The following is a 15,386-nucleotide window of genomic DNA, read 5'->3' as shown; positions in this document are numbered from 1 at the left end:
GATCCCACATGCCGCGGAGCGGCTGGGCCCGTGAGCCGTGGCCGCTGAGCCTGCGCTCCGCAACAGGAGGGGCCACAGCAGTGAGAGGCCCGCGTACCGCAAAAAAAATAAATAAATAAATAAAAATATTACTTTTGTAGTGATTGAGACATTCCCTGGCCATTCTATCTAAAACTGCAACACCCACCTCCACCTCAACACTCAGCATCTCTTTCTCTGGCTTTATTTTTCTCCTTGGGACTCACCACATTCTAACATAACATATATTTTATTTATCTTGTTTACTGCCTGAATATGCACTTCATGAGAGCAGGGATTTTTGTCTGTTTTGTTCCTTAACTATATCCCCAGCAGCTAGAACATCATCTGGCACAAGGTAGGTACTCTATTAAAAATTTAACTCCTCAGCAAGGCCTGCCCAGATTCCTCAATTAAATTTAATTTCCCCATTATCCCCCATAGTAATTTATTCCTTTCCTTCATAACATTTACAGTAATTTGTAATTATATTTTATTTGTTGAAGTTCCTTTCCTAGAATGTAAATTCCATGAGAATAGGGATTTTCTGTTTGGTTCACCACTATATACAGCATTCCTCATGCTTAAGTGGCACAGAGCAATTTAAAAATTTTTCGAAGAATGAATTAATAAATGATTGAGGTCAAATACATTTTCTGAGAGCACACTCTTATCATGTTATTGTTTCAATCAAAAACTTTCAAAGTCTCTCCACTCACCACATTAAACCCTAACTGCCCGGCCTTGGTAGAAGACCTCCCATGTTCTGGGCCAATTTACTTTCCTGTCTTAGCTCCCATTTTCCCATGTGTCTTTTGCTTCAGCTACACTACACTGCTCATTATTTCCAGTACGCACCCTATACCAACACTGCATTTCCCCACCTCCACATTTTTGCTCATGACATTCCTTCTGCCTGAATTCCCTTCTTATTCCTGCTTATCAAAATTCCAGCCTTTAAAATACCTACCCTTCAAAACCCAGCTCAAATGTAACCTTCATAAAGATAGTCCTCCCACCCTAACTTTCCCAATTGAATGGTCTCTTCCTCTTCTTTTTTTGTTTTTGGCCGCACCGTGGGGCTTGTGGGATCTTAATTCCCCGACCAGGGATCGAACCCGTGCCCTCTGCAGTGGAAGTGAGGAGTCTTAACCACTGGACCGCCAGGGAAGTCCCTCTTCCTCTTCTAAACACCAAAACACATAATACTGGTTTAATTCCCCACTCATTTCAGAACATACCCTCCCCCACCTTTTACAAACTCTTTTGTTTATAATTACTCAATAGATATTTGTTGAAATGAAGTCAGTTAACACCACTAGTCCCCCTTCTCTGTCATAAAACATATTTAAATTTGGGGGGAGGGGGTGTTCTCTTTCACAAGACTCTTTAATGACCAAAAAGACTTAAAGGTGAAATAGCAGATTCCTAGCCTTAACCTTCCCTTCTATGCTTTTTCTGAAAAGGCAAGATCTTCCCAAATGTAATTTTTGGAGCTCAGATTTTTTAATGTACTCAACTGCTTGAAAAAAAAATGTTAAGCTGCACGTGCTACTCTGATGACATAAATTCCATAAGCCATATTAAAATGGGTTACCCTAAGATTATGACATATTTGAAAGACTATCTGGCTAAAAATCTGAATACCTTAAATTCTGCTGTTTGAAAACGATAATTACTAGGAAAATATTTCTGTTCAACAAGAAATCTGAAACTTTTTATGATCTTTTAAGTATCCCATTCATTTCTACATCATGTTAAATGATGTTAAGTAACACTACCAGCAATCCAGTAAAACTCTACCATGAAACACTTGTTGTACCTCAAATAATAGACTTTTGTTTCCCTACCCACTGGGGTTCCCGAAGTGTAGTTCACAGATCCCTGAAAAGTCCCTTTCATTGAGTCTGTTAAGTTGAAACTATTTTCATAATACTAAGAAACTACTGCCTTTTTCATTGTGTTGGCATTTGCACTGGTGATACAAAATCAATAATGGGTATAACTGTGGATGCCTTAGCTTAAATCAAGGTAATGGCATCAAACTGTACTAGAGTTATGTGTGTCTTTTACCATCATGGACTAGTGATCTTTTTAAAAAGTCAATTTCACTTAAAAATGTTCTTGATGAAGCAATAAAAATTATTAATGTTATTAAATCTGAGCCCTTGTACAGGTCTTTTAAATATTCTGCGTGATGAAATGGGAAGTATGCAAAAAGCACTTCTACAGGATAGTACATTGGTTGTCTCCAGGAAAAGCAATTGTGACTCTGATTAGTGAGCTAAACTAACTGCTTTTTTCATGGAACACTACTTTTACTTGGAACAAAGGGCAAACTGTGGTTATTCAGACATGAATATTTAGCAGGCATTTTCTTGAAAATGAAGTGATTCTGTCCCTTCAAGGAAAACAATTGACAGTATTTGTTGCCAATGATAAAGTCCAAGCTTTCAATCAAAAATTAAAATTTTGGAAATACTGTAGCTGCTTAATAGATGCCCAATACTTACAAATTTTTCTGATAAGAAGGATAGTGATATTAGCTAATGTGGGTTTTTTGGTACTATATTATGAAACGTGTCATTTGGAAGATCTGCTTAACTCAATGAACCAACATTTCCTAAACAACCAATGCATGATATTATAAAATCATGTATCATGATATTATAAAATTCATGCAAATGAATTTTAATGTAACAGTAACATCGATATGATTTCAGATTCCACACTTCAACCTAACTTATGAAGAAACTACCAATTATCAAGTTTTGGTGTTGTATCAGAGAATAATATGCACAATTGTCTGAAAATACTCCTCCCTTTTCCAACTACAAGTCCTTTAAGGCCATATTTTCTTCATGTATTTCAATCAAAACAATTTATCACATCAGATTGAATACAGAAGCAGATATGAGATTCTAGCTGTCTTCTATTAAGCTGGATATTTAAGAGATTTGCAAAAATCTAAAAATGTCACTCTTCTAATTTTTAAAGTTATTTTTCATAAAAATATATTATTTGTGCTAATATAGCTTTTTAAGTAATTAATATTTTTTTAATGTTTTTTGTTTTAATTTCTAATTTAGTATCAATAGATATAAACCACATAAAGAAAAGCTCAATAATTTTTAAGAGTGTAAAGAGATGAAGCAATAAAAATTATTGTTATTAAATCTGAGCCCTTGTACAGGTCTTTTAAATATTCTGCGTGATGAAATGGGAAGTATGCAAAAAGCACTTCTACAGGATAGTACATTGGTTGTCTCCAGGAAAAGCAATTGTGACTCTGATTAGTGAGCTAAACTAACTGCTTTTTTCATGGAACACTACTTTTACTTGGAACAAAGGGCAAACTGTGGTTATTCAGACATGAATATTTAGCAGGCATTTTCTTGAAAATGAAGTGATTCTGTCCCTTCAAGGAAAACAATTGACAGTATTTGTTGCCAATGATAAAGTCCAAGCTTTCAATCAAAAATTAAAATTTTGGAAATACTGTAGCTGCTTAATAGATGCCCAATACTTACAAATTTTTCTGATAAGAAGGATAGTGATATTAGCTAATGTGGGTTTTTTGGTACTATATTATGAAACGTGTCATTTGGAAGATCTGCTTAACTCAATGAACCAACATTTCCTAAACAACCAATGCATGATATTATAAAATCATGTATCATGATATTATAAAATTCATGCAAATGAATTTTAATGTAACAGTAACATCGATATGATTTCAGATTCCACACTTCAACCTAACTTATGAAGAAACTACCAATTATCAAGTTTTGGTGTTGTATCAGAGAATAATATGCACAATTGTCTGAAAATACTCCTCCCTTTTCCAACTACAAGTCCTTTAAGGCCATATTTTCTTCATGTATTTCAATCAAAACAATTTATCACATCAGATTGAATACAGAAGCAGATATGAGATTCTAGCTGTCTTCTATTAAGCTGGATATTTAAGAGATTTGCAAAAATCTAAAAATGTCACTCTTCTAATTTTTAAAGTTATTTTTCATAAAAATATATTATTTGTGCTAATATGATAGCTTTTTAAGTAATTAATTTTTTTTAATGTTTTTTGTTTTAATTTCTAATTTAGTATCAATAGATATAAACCACATAAAGAAAAGCTCAATAATTTTTAAGAGTGTAAAGAGGGACTTCCCTGGTGGTCTAGTGGTAAAGAATCCGCCTTCCAATGCAGGGGACACAGGTTCGATCCCTGGTCAGGGAACTAAGATTCCACATGCTGCGGGGCAGCTAAGCCCGCACACCTCAACTAGAGAAAGCCTGCTCACCACAACTAGAGAGAAGTCTGCGTGCCGCAACGAAAGATGCCACAGTGAAGATCCCGCATGCTGCAACTAAGACCTGACACAGCCAAATATAAAATATAATAAATAAATAAAACAAATATATATTTTTAAAATAAAAGTGTAAAGAGTTCTGAGACCAAAAAGTTTTGAGAACCACTGCTTAAGAGAATTTGCCTCTGATTCCAGCCCCAAATTTCTTTTTGTATCCTCAACCAGAGTTGAACCTGGGGCAGATATCTGGCCCAGGGGAAATCAAGCCTTAGACTGACCAAATCAGATATTGCTCAGGAATCTGAATTAAGCTTCATGGATACTGAGGTCTGTTTATGGTGGAACACTAGAGTCCATTAACTCTAACTGCTGAAGTACTGTACTTGGAACTGTCTTGGTGCCAGCCCTTTCTGAAGCCTTGTTGTTCAGCTTTTCCTTGGATTCGATGACAGCTATTTCCTTCTGATAAATCTTTTATATGAGCTATTTTAAATAGGCTTCTTTTCCTTATGATCAAGAAAGCCTTGGGCTTCCCTGGTGGCGCAGTGGTTGAGAATCCGCCTGCCGATGCAGGGGACACGGGTTCGTGCCCTGGTCCGGGAGGATCCCACATGCCGCGGAGCGGCTGGGCCCGTGAGCCATGGCCGCTGAGCCTGCGCGTCCGGAGCCTGTGCTCCGCAACGGGAGAGGCCACAACAGTGAGAGGCCCGCGTACCGCAAAAAAAAAAAAAAAAAAAAAAAAAAAGAAAGCCTTAACACCATAGAACCTCAATGCCGTTACCAAAAGTGTTTCATCTGGTGTCCTTGTATGAGACAACAAATTATAACAAGATTCTCCTCCATCTGAAGAGCATATTTCTATATATATATAAAAATATCACTCCAACAAAACTAAAAATTGAATGGAAATTATCGGCTCATTCAGAATAAGAGACAAACTTAATGACCAGCTGCTGGATAAGGGAGGCTTGATTTTTTTCTCTCTTTTGGAGAAGGCCATTATATATCATGTCAATACAATTTAGACAGCAAATGGCTTCACTGAAATACACCAATCTGACAGGGTTTTTCAGAGAGGTTGATGAACAGAAAAAGAACAAGGTAGTGAGACCTGCTCTACCAGATATGAACAACTATTATAAAGCTATGATAATTAAGGCAGTGTAGTACCAGCACAAGATATGCAAACAGATCAATGGTACAGAATATAGAGAACACAGACACAAATCCTCATATATTTGGAAACATGTAGGTGGTATTTAAAGTTGTAGGGGGTAAACATGACTATTCAATAAATGATGGTGGCGTATCAGGTTATCCTATGGAAAGGAAATTAAATCCCTACTTTGGGTTATCCTTATGAAAATAATTAGATCCCTACTTAACACCAAGCATCAAAATAAATTCTAGGTGGATTAGAAACCTAAATGTGAAAAGCATAACTTTAAAACTTGTAGAAGGGCTTCCCTGGTGGCGCAGTGGTTGAGAGTCCGCCTGCTGATGCAGGGGACACGGGTTCGTGCCCCGGTCCGGGAGGATCCCACATGCCGCATAGCGGCTGGGCCCGTGAGCCATGGCCGCTGAGCCTGCGCGTCCGGAGCCTGTGCTCTGCAACGGGAGAGGCCACAACAGTGAGAGGCCCGCGTACCGCAAAAAAAAAACTTGTAGAAGAAAATACAGGATGTAACTATTACCTCGCAAGAAACATATACCATAAAGGAAAAAAAAAATCCTACTTTAAAGTTTAAACTTAGTTTCAATAAAAGATAAAGTTAAAAAACAAATTAAAATATACCCATTATGGATGGCTATTATTTTTTTTAAAAAGCAGAAAATAACAAGTGTTGCCAAGGATGTAGAGAAACTGGAACCCTTGTGCACTATTGGTAAGAATGTAAGATGGTGCAGCCACTACATTAAACTGTATGGAGGTTCCTTAAAAAAAGTAAAAATAGAATTAACATACAATTCAGCAGCTCCACTTCTGGGTATATACCCAAAAGAATTGAAATCAGGGTCTCAAAGAGATATTTGCCCGCCTATGTTCAGAGCAGCATTATTCACAACAGCAAAAGGTGGAAGCAACCCAAGGGTCCATTGGTGGATGAATGGATAAACAAAATGTAATTACATACATACAAAGAAGTATTATTCAGCCTTGGAAAGGAAGGAAATTCTGACACATGCTAAAATATGGATGAACCTCATGGACATAATGCTAAGTGAAATAAGCTAGATACAAAAGGACAAATACTGCATGATTCCGCTCATATGAAGTATCTAAAGTAGTCAAAATCATAGAAACAGAAAGTAGTACCTGTTTCTGAATACCAAGAAAAGGATTATGTAAATCTCAAATTAAGGAGATGAATGATTACATATACATCTATTTTTCTTTCAAAAAAATAGACAGATTGATAGGAGGAATTAGAGGTCTTCAGACAACTACTGCAAGCCCTTCTTTGATGTAGCTGGTGCCACAGCCTGAAGATTTATGCCAACAGCTTCTTAGAAAGCAACAGTCAAGAATAAAGGTCTCTGGGACTTCCCTGGTGGTCCAGTGGTTAAGTCTCTGCGCTTCCACTGCAGGGGGTGTGGGTTTGATCCCTGGTCAGGGAATTAAGATCCCGCATGCCACGCGGCGTGGCCAAAAAATAAAAAACTTTTTTAAAAGAGTTGTTGGGACTTCCCTGGCGGCGCAGTGGTTAAGAATCCGCCTGCCAACGTGGGGGACACAGGTTCGAGCCCTGGTCTTGGAAGATCCCACATGCCGCGGAGCAGCTAAGCCCGTGCGCCACAACTACTGAGCCTGCGCTCTAGAGTCCACGAGCCACAAGTGATGAGCCCACATGCCACAACTACTGAAGCCCGCACACCTATAGCCCGTGCTCTGCAGCAAGAGAAGACACTGCAATGAGCAGCCTGTACGCTACAACGAAGAGTAGCCCCCACTCGCCGCAACTAGAGAAAGCCCGTGCGCAGCAACGAAGACCCAATGCAGCCAAAAATAAATAAATAAAATTTTTTTTTAAGTGTTAAAAAATAAAAAAGAATAAAGGTCTTCACGGTCAAGCAACAGTTACTGTCCGAATGTAAAATTCCCATTCTGTGGTCTGCATCCAGCTCTCCCAAAGCAGCATGACCAACTTTGCCACACAGAGCAACTAAACAACTCCTGCCAATTCTATTAAAACATGACCATAGTTGTAAGCATGAAGGCCCAAGTGTTCCCTAAAGAGGCTAAACTTCAGAATCTTTTTTCCTATAATGGGAGCTTGTCAAAAACAAAAGTAAAAGAAGCTACTGGATCTTAGTAGCAAATGTATCAGCATAGCCTTTCAGAGTGATTCACCATGACTGAAAACAAACACAAGAAACAGGTGTGCCTCCCTGAATACACAACCAGAATTTAATATGGAGGCAGTATTGTTATAAAACTAGGCTAAGAATAACCTTATAAAATCTGAAAGTAAATATGACAAGATGGTAAAAAGAAAAATGAATTTCACATAAATATCAGAATACTGTTATTGTCAGGCTTTGAGTAACTTGAAATCAGTAAGTTACTCAAAATACCACTAAATGGTAAGAATCTTATAAATCACTTTCTGCTAAGGCAGGAATTAGTTTAGCCCCTAAAACAGTTTTAGAATGTAGTTCCACTGTATCTTTCATTTATATTATCCTTCATTAGCGTGATGGATTTTCAGAAAACACTGTGGATGCATCAACATTTCTGAGTCCATAGTACACGATAAAAATCCACAGGATCCAGCACTGTTCCACACCCTGTGTTAAGACAGCTAGATATCAGAGTTCATGGCCTATCTGAAAATTTCCCCTAATTAAGAAAAATGTCTCTTTTTTATGATGAAATCTAGTGATAATGAAAAAACATGCTATTACAGCATAATCTTACATAACAGTCCAACTGTGTTGGAGAAATGTGTGTAACTGAGGAAAAGGGAGGAAAGACAAACACATACTTGTACATATATACAAGCCCGTGCGCAGCAACGAAGACCCAATGCAGCCAAAAATAAATAAATAAAATTTTTTTTTAAGTGTTAAAAAATAAAAAAGAATAAAGGTCTTCACGGTCAAGCAACAGTTACTGTCCGAATGTAAAATTCCCATTCTGTGGTCTGCATCCAGCTCTCCCAAAGCAGCATGACCAACTTTGCCACACAGAGCAACTAAACAACTCCTGCCAATTCTATTAAAACATGACCATAGTTGTAAGCATGAAGGCCCAAGTGTTCCCTAAAGAGGCTAAACTTCAGAATCTTTTTTCCTATAATGGGAGCTTGTCAAAAACAAAAGTAAAAGAAGCTACTGGATCTTAGTAGCAAATGTATCAGCATAGCCTTTCAGAGTGATTCACCATGACTGAAAACAAACACAAGAAACAGGTGTGCCTCCCTGAATACACAACCAGAATTTAATATGGAGGCAGTATTGTTATAAAACTAGGCTAAGAATAACCTTATAAAATCTGAAAGTAAATATGACAAGATGGTAAAAAGAAAAATGAATTTCACATAAATATCAGAATACTGTTATTGTCAGGCTTTGAGTAACTTGAAATCAGTAAGTTACTCAAAATACCACTAAATGGTAAGAATCTTATAAATCACTTTCTGCTAAGGCAGGAATTAGTTTAGCCCCTAAAACAGTTTTAGAATGTAGTTCCACTGTATCTTTCATTTATATTATCCTTCATTAGCGTGATGGATTTTCAGAAAACACTGTGGATGCATCAACATTTCTGAGTCCATAGTACACGATAAAAATCCACAGGATCCAGCACTGTTCCACACCCTGTGTTAAGACAGCTAGATATCAGAGTTCATGGCCTATCTGAAAATTTCCCCTAATTAAGAAAAATGTCTCTTTTTTATGATGAAATCTAGTGATAATGAAAAAACATGCTATTACAGCATAATCTTACATAACAGTCCAACTGTGTTGGAGAAATGTGTGTAACTGAGGAAAAGGGAGGAAAGACAAACACATACTTGTACATATATACATATACACACAAAGATTTATAACAATCAAAACCCCATATCCCCAAGATACTATATACAAATTATCAGTTTCTAACTATATACAAGTTATCAGTTTCTAAATTTCATCCTGTGTACCTTTCAATCTCAGAAAAAAAGCAAGGTTGCTCATGAGAGAAGAAACTCCCCAGTCTCCCCTATAGCTAACCTTATACTAACGATGTCTGGGTGGGAAGCAATGCCCTCTTCAGAGATACTACCTGTCTTTCACAAAGACTATTCAAGATAAGAAATCTGTGAGGTCTCAGATTCAGAATCCAGCAATGCCAGTGGCACAGAAGTGAGTCAAACACTAAGTGCATTGTGTTAAAAGAAAGGCACCTTTAGTTTTTAGAATTTGGTGCCAGAAATTCCCTAGGGAGATGAACAACATAATTTATTAAAAGGGAAGAAAATGTAATTAATGTATATATAAATGTACAGAGGTGAGGTGAGGGGACATTTGAGACAAGAAAAATACAAAGTGATCCAGGGACTTCTTTTACTAGAAGCACTCATACGCCAAGCTTAAGGATTCCCATAGGGCAAATATGGGACATTTTGAGTATCAAAAAGAAGGCTATAATTATTGGTAAATCATGGACTAAATTAAAATCCACGAGTTTATAACGATACTAAAACCAAGAGAGCAAGAAAAAGAAACAATTCATTTGCTATCATTAAAGGTATACCAACTCCTTACTCAGAAAATTGCTAAAGGGAAAATTAAGAATTTACCTGAACTTTGGGGAAGAAATTATAATTTACTCCTAACTGATGAGGGAAATCTTTACAGAAGATGGAAGGCAAAGGAATGGCAGAATTAGAAAATTACCATTTTGTAATAACCAAAGAAATAACTGATTCAGGCAAGGATCGTCATCAGAAGGTGAAAGGTTGCTGGAGAAGTAAAATAGTATCATGCCAAAGTGTCACCACTCTACAGATTACTTGCTAATTACAAAGGGGAAAAAAGTCTTCACAGTGGAGAGACCTGGTATTTATGATCTTGAACAAACAAATTCATCACCATTAACAGTCAGACATTATGACATGATGTTTCTCTTACTGTGATGTAATATGAGGTACATAGCATCACTTATGAAGTATTATTACCAAAAACCTGAATCTAACCAAGACTTCACTGCCAGTTTGTAGGAAATACAGAGATAAAGGAACAAATTAAATGAAACTGTGAGGAAACACTCAGAAAATTCCAGAAGTGATATGTTATATAAGACACATAACCTGGTCTCTTCAAAAAGGCAATACTGCATGGCTCCTAAATAAAGGGTTCTAGATTGAGAAAGAGACTAAAGAGGGGACTTCCCTGGCGGTCCAGTGGTTAAGACTTCACCTTCCAATGCAGGGGGTGAGGGTTCGATCCCTGGTTGGGGAGCTAAGATCCCACATGTCTCGTGACCAAAAAACCAAAACATAAAAAAACCCAGAAGGGGTCTTCCCGGGTGGCGCAGTGGTTAAGAATCCGCCTGCCAATGCAGGGGACACAGGTTCGAGCCCTGGTCCAGGAAGATCCCACATGCCGTGGAGCAACTAAGCCTGTGCGCCACAACTACTGAGCCTGCACTCTAGAGCCAGTGCTCTGCAACAAGGGAAGCCACAACAGTGAGAAGCCCGCACACCACAACAAAGAGTGCCCCCAGCTTGCCTCAACTAGAGAAAGCCCACAAGCAGCAACTAAGACCCAACACAGCCAAAAATAAAAACAAATTAATAAATAAATTTATTTAAAAAAACCAGAAGCAATATTGTGACAAATTCAATGAAGACTTTAAAAAAAAAAGAGAGACTAAAGAGACATGTTTGGAGAAAAAAATACCAATAGCTAACAAGTGTTGTATTGGAGACAACTGGGAAAATCTGAACATGAACTGGATATTAGATGGTATTAGGAAAGTATTGTTAATTGCCTCAGCTGTGACAATGTAAGAACAATTAACTAAAACAATGTCTTTATTTTAAAAAGATGCATCTAAAGTAAAGTATTAAAGTGTTAAGGTGTCATGATATCTACAATATAAAGATTTATATATTATATGTAAAGACACATGCACATACATAGATAAAGCAAATATAGAAAACATGAAAAATTGTTGAATCTAGGGGATAATTGGTATAAAGGTGATAATGGTACTGTTCTTTCAACTTTTCTGTATGTTTAAAATTTTTCACCTAAGCAGTTGTTAAAGGGGGAGGGGGCTCAAAATGTACTTCCTCCCGGAAGGCCTTCCAAATGACCTCGCCTCTAAATCTTAATCGCTTCTTTACAAAGTCCTCTCAGCATGTAACACGGTATATTTCTGTTCCTGTTCTGTCTTCTAATTGTTCTCTTATAATTTGATATATTCAGATTTGGTTTTCCAATAAAATTGTAAGCTCCTTCCAGCACAGACATCTTTTAATTCTTTTCTATTTTCTCACAGCTCATAGCGAAGCACAAATTCTGCAATTAGCAGACTTTTTTAAAGTACCAGTAGCGAACCGGTTTTCAAGGCACAAACAGAGACACAGATGTAGAGAATAAACGTCTGGACACCAAGTGGCGGGGGGGTGGGGATGAACTGGGAGATCGGGATTGACATATATACGCTAATATGTATAAAATAGATAACTAATGAGAACCTGCTGTATAGCACAGGGAACTCCACTTCGCTGTACAGTAGAAACTAACACAACATTGTAAAACAACTATACCCCATTAAAAAAAAAAACAAGTAAATAAAATAAAAATTTTAAAAAATAAAAGTACCAGTAGCAGTATTCTGTGCAGGCACTCAGAAAAGCACCTTAACTAACTGGGTTAGCTTTTCAATTCCTCAACAGAATGGCAGTTCACTCGTATAAACAATTTTGAGTCACTGCTATCAAAAAGAGATCATCAAACATCACTTATGGGCTTATAGAATTTCACATAGAGAAACTAGCAGCAAGAGTTAAAGGGAGAAATTAGAATATAGGTTCTACATGTCTTCCTAGCATTGTTAATGGATTTTCCGTGTTACCCAGGCATACAACTTTATTCTCATGACATTATTCTTCAGTCCAACAATGTCTATCACCACCACCCCCATCTGCAAAACACTGACAGTATTTATCCACAACTCCTGGGTGTAATGAATCTTAACAAGCTACATAATGAACTTTAAAAACTTCGATAAAAGAGTGCACAGACTTCTTTTATTTCTTTTTTTTGGCAGCGCCGCGTGGCATGCAGGATCTTAGTTCCCTGACCAGGGATCAAAACTCATACCCCCTGCAGTGGAAGCGTGGATTCTCAACCACTGGGCCACCAGGGAAGTCCCCTGCACAAAGATTTTTAAAATTTGATAATACAGTGTTGGTGAGAAAAGAGTCAGACTCATACACTGCTGGTAGGAATATAAATACAACCTCCATGGAAAGCAATTTAGCGATATCTAACAACATTAAAAATGCATATATCCTTCCACTAGGAATTTATCCAACAGACACCCATGTACATAAAAAGTACATACAAGGAGTTAATTGTAGCACTGAAAACAACCTAAGTATCCAATACGAGCTGGCTGAATGACGGTACATCTATACAATGGAATATCTGCCATCTTTCAAAAAGGGAGAGGTACTCTATGTACTATGTGAAATGACAGCCAAGATATACTAACTAAAAAAAGCCAAGTGCAGAATAGTGGGTATAGTATCTTATCATTTGTATAAACAACAAATAAAAACACAATACCAACGAATACATAGTTGTATATGCTTATAAAAGCATTATCTCTCTAAAGGTAAACAAGATACAGGTAACAACAGTTTCCTTTGAGGGAGGTAACTAGAAGGATGAAAGGAGGACAGGAGAAGAAAGATTCTTCCCTCTCTCTGTGTAGCGTTTGAGTTTTGTTTCATATGTATGTACATGTGTTACTCATTTTAAAGTTATTTTTTTAAACATGGCTCTGCACCAATTCGAATTATTTAATTAATACTTATCTTAACCTAAAAGCATTTCATGTCTTCATACCATGAAAATTTTACATGAGACTTCAGTAAATTCAACCAGATAAAAACAAAGCATCCTACAGGACAGAAGCCTACTGAGAAGAGAAGTGGACATTTATTACCTCCATAGCTTTACTTCAAGATTTTACCAGACTACCTGATGGAAGTCTGGACATAGGCAACATTAAACATCTCCAAGCACCAAACTAACCACTGTGAAGAGCTCGAAAAGGAGAAGTCCCAAAGTACCAAATGGACACCAACCACCCCCAGCCTAAGTGTGAAGCTGTCACAATAACTTACACTCCTCAGTCTTCACACAAGGAAAAAAAAGATGAGTCTCCAGCTCTTTCACAGCGCACAAGAAGATATATGCCCCCCAAATTCCTGTGCTTCCTCTGTGTCCTCTCTTGGCTCCAGCTGTAACCATGGTAACAGAAAACAGCACAAAAGACAGCTGAACCATGAGAAGGCCAGAGTTAAATGGGGAAGTGAAAAAAATATATATATACTTTAAGGCCCAAGAACATAAGGTCCTAGAGTTAAGAATGGCAGGTAAAAAAAAAAAAAAAAGCCTTGAGAGGCGAATACCAAAGAAAGAACACACAAAGGAAAGAGAAGAGAAAATGAGGCTCACTAATAATATGTCCCATTCCTAAGTTATCCAGATAGGAGACAAGGTTGGCAAAGACAACTGAAAAACACAGAAAATGTGCACACACACACACCCCCAACAATTTAGTTATTTATTTCAATGCTATTCAGCAAACCTTTTGCTTGTAACAGTTTATTAACTCCTCACCCTGTTGTGATGGCAGAGGTAAGAAGCAGCAAGTATCCAAAGCAGTGGCAACACAGGAAGGAGCAAATTGAGGGACCAGGTATAATCTGCCAACTGAAAACCCAGGTTCTAGATCACTGAAATATTATTGTACCTTAAAGTTAATTTTTAAAAATTGCTCTTTGTTATTTGCAAATGTGAAAGAAACACCACTCTTGTTACTTAAAATTAAAACGTCCACTGGGTAATTTATTGTCCACCAGTAGTTTCAGATTGCTTTTGTTTTCATGTGCTGTTCAGAGCATCAATAATGTACAGCTAAAACGAAAGCGCTAAGGAAGATCTTTTACCAAAAAAGAGGCAAATAGGTCACACAAAGTAGGAGGGCTGGAGATGAGAGAACCCTGACGTCTTGATTTACAATTACTACTCTAAGCCTTATACCCTTCGCTCTTTATCTAGTTCTGTGAGAATAATAAATAATTTTACTAAACGAAAACTCCCCTTACTTTCTTTTTTATGACCCTAGTCCTCCTTAGAAAGGCTACCAAAATCCCCTGCCAGAATAATTGAATGGGTTGGGGCACCTACTCCTAAATTTAGGGGAAGTTTGCATTAAAGATACAACATGACGAGGGAGTATCCGAGGAAAGAAAAATAATGCTAGAACTAGAAGTTGCAGTGACAGTTTCAAAAGAAGGGTCAGCGTGGGGCGTGTTGGCTCTGGGAGGCGTTTGTAGCCTGGGAGTCTCTAGGACAACACAAGATGCGAACGGTGCTTTGTCATAAACTCCTTCAAATAATTTAAATTCTCCCTTTTGGATAAAAGCAACAGGCTCACTATCTGGCACCAAGTCTAGCCCACTGCCCGGGAAGAAGGCAGGCGCGTGGTCAAGGGTCTTTTTATCCCGCAGGTCCCTGCAACACAGCGATGCGCATGCGCCCCGAGGGCAGCGAACAACCACCCCTGGCTCGCTCACACTCGCGCATGCGCAGTCACCCATCTCGCCGCAGGCGACAGCTCACTATTTGGCAAGGGGGATGGGGCTGGGAAAATTATGGGGGGGCCGAAGGCGGGGGCGCGTTTACGGTTGATTAGGCTCTGGCATTCGCGGGCCACGTAACCCGGCATGTGGGAAATGGGGCAGGGAAGAGTTATGTGCAGCGGGGGGGGATGGGGGTGGGGGTGGGGGGGCGCGGGTGGGGGGGGGTTAGGCACCCCTT

At 38.2% G+C, this 15,386-nt stretch overlaps 1 protein-coding gene across 4 annotated transcripts in view; it reads right to left on the bottom strand.

The window, feature by feature from the left end:
* The window catches only part of SPOP (speckle type BTB/POZ protein), a 78,441-nt gene that overhangs the window by 62,646 nt on the left and 409 nt on the right, over positions 1–15,386 (bottom strand). The window lies entirely within an intron of this gene.

The sequence above is a fragment of the Physeter macrocephalus genome, chromosome 14 (genome assembly GCF_002837175.3).
Source record: "Physeter macrocephalus isolate SW-GA chromosome 14, ASM283717v5, whole genome shotgun sequence".
In the NCBI taxonomy this organism is placed as follows: domain Eukaryota; kingdom Metazoa; phylum Chordata; class Mammalia; order Artiodactyla; family Physeteridae; genus Physeter; species Physeter macrocephalus.
Note: the sequence above shows the minus strand (reverse complement) of the source record. Positions and strands in the feature narration are given on the sequence as shown.